The sequence below is a fragment of the Gigantopelta aegis genome, chromosome 14, assembly GCF_016097555.1.
Source record: "Gigantopelta aegis isolate Gae_Host chromosome 14, Gae_host_genome, whole genome shotgun sequence".
In the NCBI taxonomy this organism is placed as follows: Eukaryota; Metazoa; Mollusca; class Gastropoda; order Neomphalida; family Peltospiridae; genus Gigantopelta; species Gigantopelta aegis.
The window spans coordinates 18656681-18665792 of record NC_054712.1 but is presented as its reverse complement, the minus strand read 5'-3'; positions in this window follow the sequence as shown (position 1 = coordinate 18665792).

The following is a 9112-nucleotide window of genomic DNA, read 5'->3' as shown; positions in this document are numbered from 1 at the left end:
AAGTTTCGTTTTGTTGTTCAGAAAAATGTCTGTAACTTAAAGTTATTGCATAATTACTAGTCCACTATTGGGAATAATTTGACGCAGATTGCCGCCTTTTGCGGCACAGGCAGTCCCCCATTTCACAGGCTCCAATAGCCATATTTGGTATCAAATATTCTTTTTATTGCCTGTATGCAACTTGACATATGTATTTAAATGCCATATGTGAGTTTGAGTGTCATGGTGAAAACAATTTTGGTCTGATAGGCCTCAGACAAGAGTTATCCACCCATTTGGTTGTCCAAAATACGGAAACTAATGCGAGAAAATATAGTTTTCTTGTGATGTGATTAATGGCTGGGGAGCTGCTTAGTATACTGGATTGTTACACTGGGTTTGACAGGTAAGAGGATGCAGTTAGTGAATATGTGCACTTGGTTTACACTGGATACTGCATAATGTCCCCCAGAGCACATTGAAGTCATGCAAAATTTGTGTAAAATGCAGAGAAATGGGTGTGATTCGGTCCCTTAGCCCACGTGTGTTTGTTTACATTGATATAACGCGGAAAAGAGCTGGACAACAGATGTCGTCCTTTCCAGTGTTCAATGGGCCCAGGCAGGTAATGTTTCCCGTGAAATGCTAATGGCCTGGTGAAATTAATAAAAGTGCTACAGCCACTGGGGCTACATGAGAATACATAGTGAAATTAATTGTGGTCTGAGGCCAATATATGAACAATGTATAATGCTAGGATAATCCAAGCGTACACATAAATAATACATGCAAAATTAACAAAACAAAAAATCTTTAGACAATATCCTGTTCTACGCGACAATAATAACCCAATGATCCCCAAAAGGAAACTGTAGTCCTATCTGTCATATCTTTCAGTATCGGTTCAGTTACATAATGCATCACCGGAAATGCATTAGTGGCAGCCCTTTAGCGCAGTTGCCAATGCTTCTTACAAAACTTGGGTGGCGGTTGCACTGGCGACGGCCATGATGGAATACGTGTATATGAAGCGCGTTATTAAACCGTTTTGTATGTCGTCTGCTGACGGATGTGCAATTTGAACATGTTTGGCTGCACGCAGGTCCATTCACGTGTTGGCAGATGGCGTCAAGTGGTGGAGCAGATCTAGACATACTTGTTAGCTTGATAATTATAACTGACATCGATGGTGTAGTGGTTAGAGTTGGCAGGTACTGGGTTCATATTCCGAAACCCAGGCCCCCTCCAGCCCTACCCCCCCCCCCCCATCCCAACCAGAACCCTCATGACTGGAATATCAACAGGTGTGTTATGAGCTGTCCTGTCTGTGAGAAAGTGCATTTAAAAGATCCCATGCTAATAATAGAAACATGTAACGGGGCTCATCTGAAGACTGTGGGGGCAGCACAACTGGAAAAAGGCCGTGGTGTGTGCTTTCCTGTCTGTGGGAAAGTGCATATAAAAGATCCGTTTCTGAATTAGGAAAAATGTAGCGGGCTTCCTCTGATGACTCATAAATTATAATAACCATATGTTTGATATCCAACAGTCGATGATTAATTAATCAATGTGCTCTAGTTTAACGACACGTTAAAGGGACATTCCTCAGTTTGCTGCTGTTTTTAAGATGTTATCGACTAACAGAGACTTTTAACGATTGTAATTACATATCAAACATATTTTTCTGCATAAAATATTAGTGACTGTGTACTAAACGTGTTACTGAAATCTGAAAGACAAAACCGTAATACGTGATCATGACCGTATCTCTGTTCAATGCAGAGTCGAATGGAGATTTGGCAAAACATCGGTTTATTCCATGCATCTCTATATATTATGCCTCGTCTATAGAAGGGAAGCCACCCCGAGGATATCATGTACTGGAGATTTTATCCCTCTTGCACCGCCACGAGGACTGCCACTAGTTGACTAAATCAAAACTACCACCGGACAAAGCTCAGTCGAATGAGTACAGTTGTGATGACATGCTCTATGAATCAGTGTAATAACAGTGGTGGTATCAGGTGTTCGCGAAAGTTAAGTATATCCTGCCTCACCGGTGGCACCACAGCTTTCAAGTCAGCCAATTATCTAAAATGATAAAAAGAAAATATTCACACTTTCAAAATATAGAATAGTATTAGTCATCAATAATAGTTTGTGACATCCAATAGCGGCTTTCCCTAGAGCGATAAGCCGACACGGCCCGTGCTCCCTTAGCCAGCCAAGTAAGCGCCTTCATGTCTAGTAAGCGCCTTAACTGCAGGACCGTGTCGGCTTAATTTGTAACATGTATACAAAACAATGGAGCTGTGATCCGTAACGTCATTCACCACACATTATCACACTTCCATTTGGTATCTCTGCAATTCTTTAGATGTTCACTTTGAGGTCCATTGATCGCACCGTTTTAATTGTCGGCGGGCTTGTGCTGGTCACGTGGTACAGGTGATCGGCTACTACTAATCCGCCAGATAACTGCTTGTTGTAATAATGTCTGTATGCTTGGGATTCCCGTGCCGAGCAATCAAGCTTCAAGGCCGATCAAAGAAGATGCCCATTGACAGAATCAACTGTACTATTTAACTCAATAAACAATAGGTGAAGCACTTTTTAATAGTACAGTTAAGTTGGCAATCAGTAATTTCTATCCTAACACCCCCTTCCCAAAACACACTGAAAACATCCAGGGCTCGCGCTGTCGGTAACCAATTTAGCCATCGGCTAATTAAAAATTATGTTTACAAAAAAATGGCTAATAAAATTTGCAAGTGGCTAAAATTTTGGCTGAGCCATTTTCTATCTTCTGATGTGAACAAACGGTTACATAATCTATTCGACACCTCAATACATAATAATACCAAATATTCAATTAGCGTAATAGCGATATCGCGATCGGTAACGAGAAACGGTGTTATCCAGAATACAGCGTATGCCTTATGATGTTTGCTAATTTTAATAATCAAGGTTTAATTTTAACGGCATGCATTCGACATGTATGGCAGCAATGTGACGGCGACTAAATTTCTGGAAGATATGTAACTTGCTATTTTAATTTTGTAAAGTCTTTGAACCATAGTAATAAAAACAAACCGACGGTGCATGTCAATTTGAATACACATGCCAGTTCAGGGCCGAAAGACATGTCGGCTATCCCAAGGGCTGAGTTCAGCCAGACCGAGCGGAAACAAAACTTTTGCTACACTGGTTTGTGCGCTTCACGTTAAACCAAATGGACACCAATCAAATAGTTCGCGAACGTTAGGAAGAACGTTCATTGGCTGAACTGAGGAAAGCTCTCGGCGTAATATACGTCACGCTTCAGAGTCAGCTGACACCCACGTGTCAAGAGATAGTGTTGCGGATATGAACAATACGATTACACAGGAGTAAATCTTGATGTAAATGTGTAGAAAAACAATAGTTGTTTGCATCAATGAATACCTAACTGCAGTTTCGTTATTTCCTTTGTCTTTGTTAATTTTGTACCTATGGTCGAGAGCACGCACTGAGATCGCGATCACGGGAAATGAACATGCAGTATTTATACAAATTGCAGTTAAAACGTACACTGAATTAGTTTACAATAATCATATTTGTTAGATAATGCTAGATATATATTTGTTAAACTGTGAGGTGACATTTAATAAGTTAGCTGGATTTTAAATTTTTTATTTTTATTTTATTAACATTTTGGGGTGTTTTTGGTTGTTTTTTTATAAATGGAATATACTGTGAAGTCAGCATTCTTAGCTTAGGTATTTTACAAGCAGAAATCACAACAAGCATTTAACACGACGCTGAAATCAACAGCAACAACATGGCGCAAATTATGAAATTGTTGGGGGTGGGGAATTGGTGGTTTAAAAAAAAAAAAAGTTTTAAACCCCCCCCCACCCCCCAAAAAAAAAAACCCACCCCCCAAAAACAACCCCAACATGATTTGATGGATTGAAGGCAAACACTTAATTGTTGTCAACCCACTACCCCACTTCTTTTGGCTTGATTTTTGTGTTATAATGATGCTAAATATGTAAGCGCCTTAAACAAATCCTGGGGAAAGCCGATGTGCATTTTTGTGCTGGGGTGTCGTTAAATATTCATTAATTCATTCATTTTGGTCAGTGATGCATCGTATTTTGTAGATGTAGCATCCAAATGTCACCATAAAACCTTTTGAATGCCCTCAGGAGTCCCTGGACATCATAACCCTGATGGAACAACTTCTGTGCCAGAATGATATGGCGCTGTTTAAAATCTGCATACGGGGAACATGCCCTATATTTTGTGATATGTAGACACCAAAAGCTGGAGCAGACGGTATATATTGCTCGACATAAAGGGGAATTTGTGGGTTGTCATGCCACGACCAGAAGCGGTCAGGCCCTATGGGCAACCTAGGGAGAAAGAAAGAAAGAAAGAAATGTTTTATTTAACGACGCACTCAACACATTTTATTTACGGTTATATGGCGTCAGACATATGGTTAAGGACCACACAGATTTTGAGAGGAAACCCGCTGTCGCCACATAGGCTACTCTTTTACGACAGGCAGCAAGGGATCTTTTATTTGCGCTTCCCACAGGAAGGATAGCACAAACCATGGCCTTTGTTGAACCAGTTATGGATCACTGGTCGGTGCAAGTGGTTTACACCTACCCATTGAGCCTTGCGGCGCACAACCTAGGGAGACACCCCAGCATAAAATAGGTATAATTAACGAGTTACTCTCGACTCACTAAAATCAAAACCTATGTTAACTCTTGATCTTTCTTTTTTGGCCGACCGCTCAAAATTGCGCCAAATTTCCGTAATCAAAATTGCGCATCTTTTCTCTTTGGCTTTTTTTGCTCCTTCAAAATTCCATAGCACCACTACCCACCCACCCGCCTGTTACCGACCACGGTCGGGCTGCTGGTGTTCCCTTGCACCTGCCAGTGCAGGCGGTCCCTCCTCCTTCCCATCCCCACCTTTCCTGTCATGGACAAGTGTGCCCAGAACAGGCGTACGCTACAACAGCTTGCTCTGAATGTGCACGTAAAGCCCTATGACCTGACTTGACCTGACCTGGGGAAATTGACTATTGATGGCGCGAACTCAAAGCTGACAGAATGGTCCACACAATGGATGATGTATTTCTCCTTTCTCTGTGGTGGTGCGTGATACGTGGGGCGGACACGCAGACACTTCAGCCGCCGGTTTTTCCTCCCTATCTCCTTCGTGGCGCCTCTGACGCACTCCTCACAAATTCAAAATGTCTCGGACTTATTTCAGTGGCGGATCCAGAAAATCCATTTAGTAGGGTAGGGCCCAATGACAGGCGAAATGCCAAGGGAACTTTGGGGGCGGTTTGGAGGGTGTGTGAAAATTAATATATAATAAAATTATAACTGTCGCAAAATTTAGGGGGGGGGGGGCGGGCCCCTTCCCCCTAGATCCGTCTCTGTATGTTGGTATCAGCCATAGTACACAAACAACAACCCGAGGCATCGTGGAGGAAATGGAGCATCGACCGGAACGAAAAATTTCCCAAAAGCGAAAGAAAAAAAACGACAGAAGAATCTAGACAGTTAAACATATGTAATTTTATTGCATCCAGTACCAATGTGTCAAGTAATCTCGAACTTGAAAGTTAAAGTTTGTTTTGTTTAACGACACCACTAGAGCACATTGACCCGTCAATCATCGGCTACTGGATGTCAATCACATAGTCTCAGAGAGAAACCCGCTGCGTTTATCGAACTTAAAAGATGCACGTGACCAGTAAAAGTAAGTGCTTCAGTTGTGTGTGGAAATTTGTAACACAACCAGCGTCCTATCATATCCAAAATAAGCCACGAAATGTTCCATTGTGTTTAGTTAATATTTCAGGACACGAGTTGTAATATTCACATTTATGGTTCATAGAATGGTTGATATAGTGTGTATTGTTCGCATGAGGTGTCTGCGTTGTTGGATCGAACCACCTCAGTGGATCCATTCAACTGATTGTTTTTTCTCGTTCCAACCGGTGCACCACAACTGGTCAAAGGGCATGTAGTAGTGCTTTCCTGTCTACGAGAACGTGCATATAAAAGATCCCTTACTACCAATGGAAAAATGTTGCGGGTTTCCTCTGATGACTACGATTTGGAATTACCAAATGTTTGATATCCAATAGGTTTCCTCTGATGACTACGATTTGCAATTACCAAATGTTTGATATCCAATAGCCGATGATGAATTAATCAATGTACTCTAGTAGTGTCAGTAAACAAAACAAGCCTTTTTTTCTACAACTGTCTCGGACCTATTGCAAATTTCCATCTGATTTGAAGCACAATGGTAGTGCTACGATCGTTTAGTGAGAAAGGACAGGAGATGTTGGTGACATGAGGACCAGTTGGCTTAACCCATGTTAATTTCGGTTATTGTTAGTGGGATATTTTATGTGGATTTATTTTGGTCAGCTCTGGCGTATGTTACTGTTACAAGACAATTTTTGTTTCTATTTAATTATAAACGTAACCAATACTTGAATAGCTTGACGTAGTCTGAGCCGATCTAAAGTTGTATATTGTCCACTGATTGAATTCAATCTTTGTATAACACGTGCACATAATTGGTCATATTAAATACAATAAACGTGACACACGCAAGCGCTTCAAAGGACTTTTTTGTTCCCACAGCTTCGCTCCGACTGACAGAAAGAAGAACGTGACTGCAGCCGCTGTTCCTAAATTAATAAAAGCTTTATTGAACACGAATTCCAGTGAAGTGCGTCTCTGCGCTTCAAGCGATCAAAGTATTTGGAACAAGTGCTTTCTAAAGAGCTCTCTTTCTAGCCTCGCCGATAAATTCTCCACTAGGATGCTGCGTATAATGCTCCCAAGACCAGTCATAGACATTTAATTAAAGTCCAGTAATATCGAGACATTCACGACAGTTAAATTTAACTGCTACGTCTGGGGTGACTCTTCAGTGAGACCAGACATTACAACAAAGGCAAAGTGACTTTGTGTTGGTTGAGAGAGAGAGAGAGAGAGAGAGAGCTTTATGAAGACAGAGGACAGACATTGGAATTCTTAATGGGATGAAGTGGGCGACGAAATGACATTTGCAAGTTAAGGAAATTTCGATGGCTGGCAAAAGGACAATTAAACAATAGGTTTCGAAGCATTTCCAAGCCCTACTTGAAACGGTTGAACCTGCTCGACTCCACCTTCCATGTTAAATTACAAAGTTGTTGGCAGTCCAGTGTTCTTAAAGTAGCAGAGATGGGAGAGCCAGGCGACAATGAACGGAATTCTGCTGCTGGTTGTGGACGTGATAAACAAGTTTATGAGGCGCTATGGGTCATAGGATCGATCACGCTCGATGAACTTGGGGTTTACCATGTCCCATCTAGTACCACCCTCTCTCTCTCTCTCTCTCTCTCTCTCTCTCTCTCTCTCTCTCTCTCTCTCTGTGTCTGTCTCTCTCTCTCTCTCTCTCTCTGTCTCTCTCTGTCTGTCTGTATGTCTCTGTCTCTGTCTCTCTCTCTCTCTCTCTCTCTCTCTCTCTCTCTCTCTCTCTCTCTCTCTCCCTCGCCCCTCACGAAAATAAATTAAAATTAAATATGTTAATTAAATACCACGGAGGTAAAGCTATATATTATCAAACTTAGAACTATTTATGTTTTAGTGATTGGTAAAAGTGCTTGTTTATAGAGATGGGTATGTTCTGTTACAACAGGCTGCATATTTCGAGTATTTCCAGATATATTTATGTAGCAAAACATTCCATTTTGTCACCTAATTTAAAAATAAATATCATTACCATCAATTATATGCAAGGCAATGTGAACTTCTAGCCTTTGTAAAAACGCCCTAAACATTGAATATATTGCCCCATTAGTGTATGTCGCTAGATTCATCATAATAGGCAATTAGTTATAATTACCATATTTACGATCGCAGCTTCACTTAGGATGATTGGATATAACTGCTAGCCTGCTACTTTCCCACCAATGTTCACCGATTCTTGTCCTAATTACCCCTTTAGGCGATGCTGAATCGGGTGGCTCGTTTTTGTTGTCAGTTATTCCACTACTGTTGTCTTCAGATATACTAAGATTAGTTTTAACTGAAAACAGAGGAACGATTATCTATAGGCATAGTAGTGCGATGGTGAAGAAACTGAGGTGATAACAAATTGACTGATTTGTGTGTCTTGTAATGCGTTTTCAGTAACATTAATTTTGGATGCAACCAAGAGAATTAAGGCTAAAACTCCCTCTGGCATTACAAGCTGCAAGCTCACCTGTACAAACCACGAGCCAAAAATGCACATTACGCAGGATTTAAGCTAGACGATAAAATTACTAACAGTTTGGCGAATTTGATCAGAAAATGTGTAGCCAAATTTCTTTCAATTAGCAAATAGCACGCGAATTCCGTATTAGTTGTTTTGGTCAATTAAGAATGAAATATTCGCCAAATTCAAGTTCTATTCGCATTTAAAGATTTGGCGAATGGTAGATTAAACTCTAGTTATGTCAAAGGAATTCCAAACATCATAAAGCACGTACCGTACACAACGTGTGAAGCAAAAGCCACATTAGTCGTACCAACTTGTCGCATGCGAGTTGTCGGCCCAACAAAAATCGGAACGTTCTGATTTAGTTGTTTTCACAAATACGATTCAATCACGTAACAAATCGCACAGTGATAATGCCCCTTATAATTATATATGTCCCGATCAAGTTACGATATTGTCCTTGGTTCGAGTGTAACTGTATGTGTGATGTGGTGGTGGTGGTGGTGGTGGTGGTGTGTGTGTGCGTACGTGTTCTATTTTGTGTGTCTCCCTTTCTCCCGCTCCATACCACAATTTGTGACCTTGAAGTCAATGTATAGATAATAACAGAAACTGTCCGTCATATCCGTATGATAGTAAAGGTCTTTAGTATGCATACAGCGCTGTTGGTGACAGAACAGCTAGAGCGGCCACGTCCAGCACTGTAGGATACTTTCATATGTTGGTGACAGAACAGCTAGTGCGGCCACGTCCAGCCTTGGAGGATACTTTCTTATGTTGGAGACAGAACAGCTAGTGCGGCCACGTGCATCCTTGGAGGATACTTTCTTATGTTGGAGACAGAACAGCTAGTGCG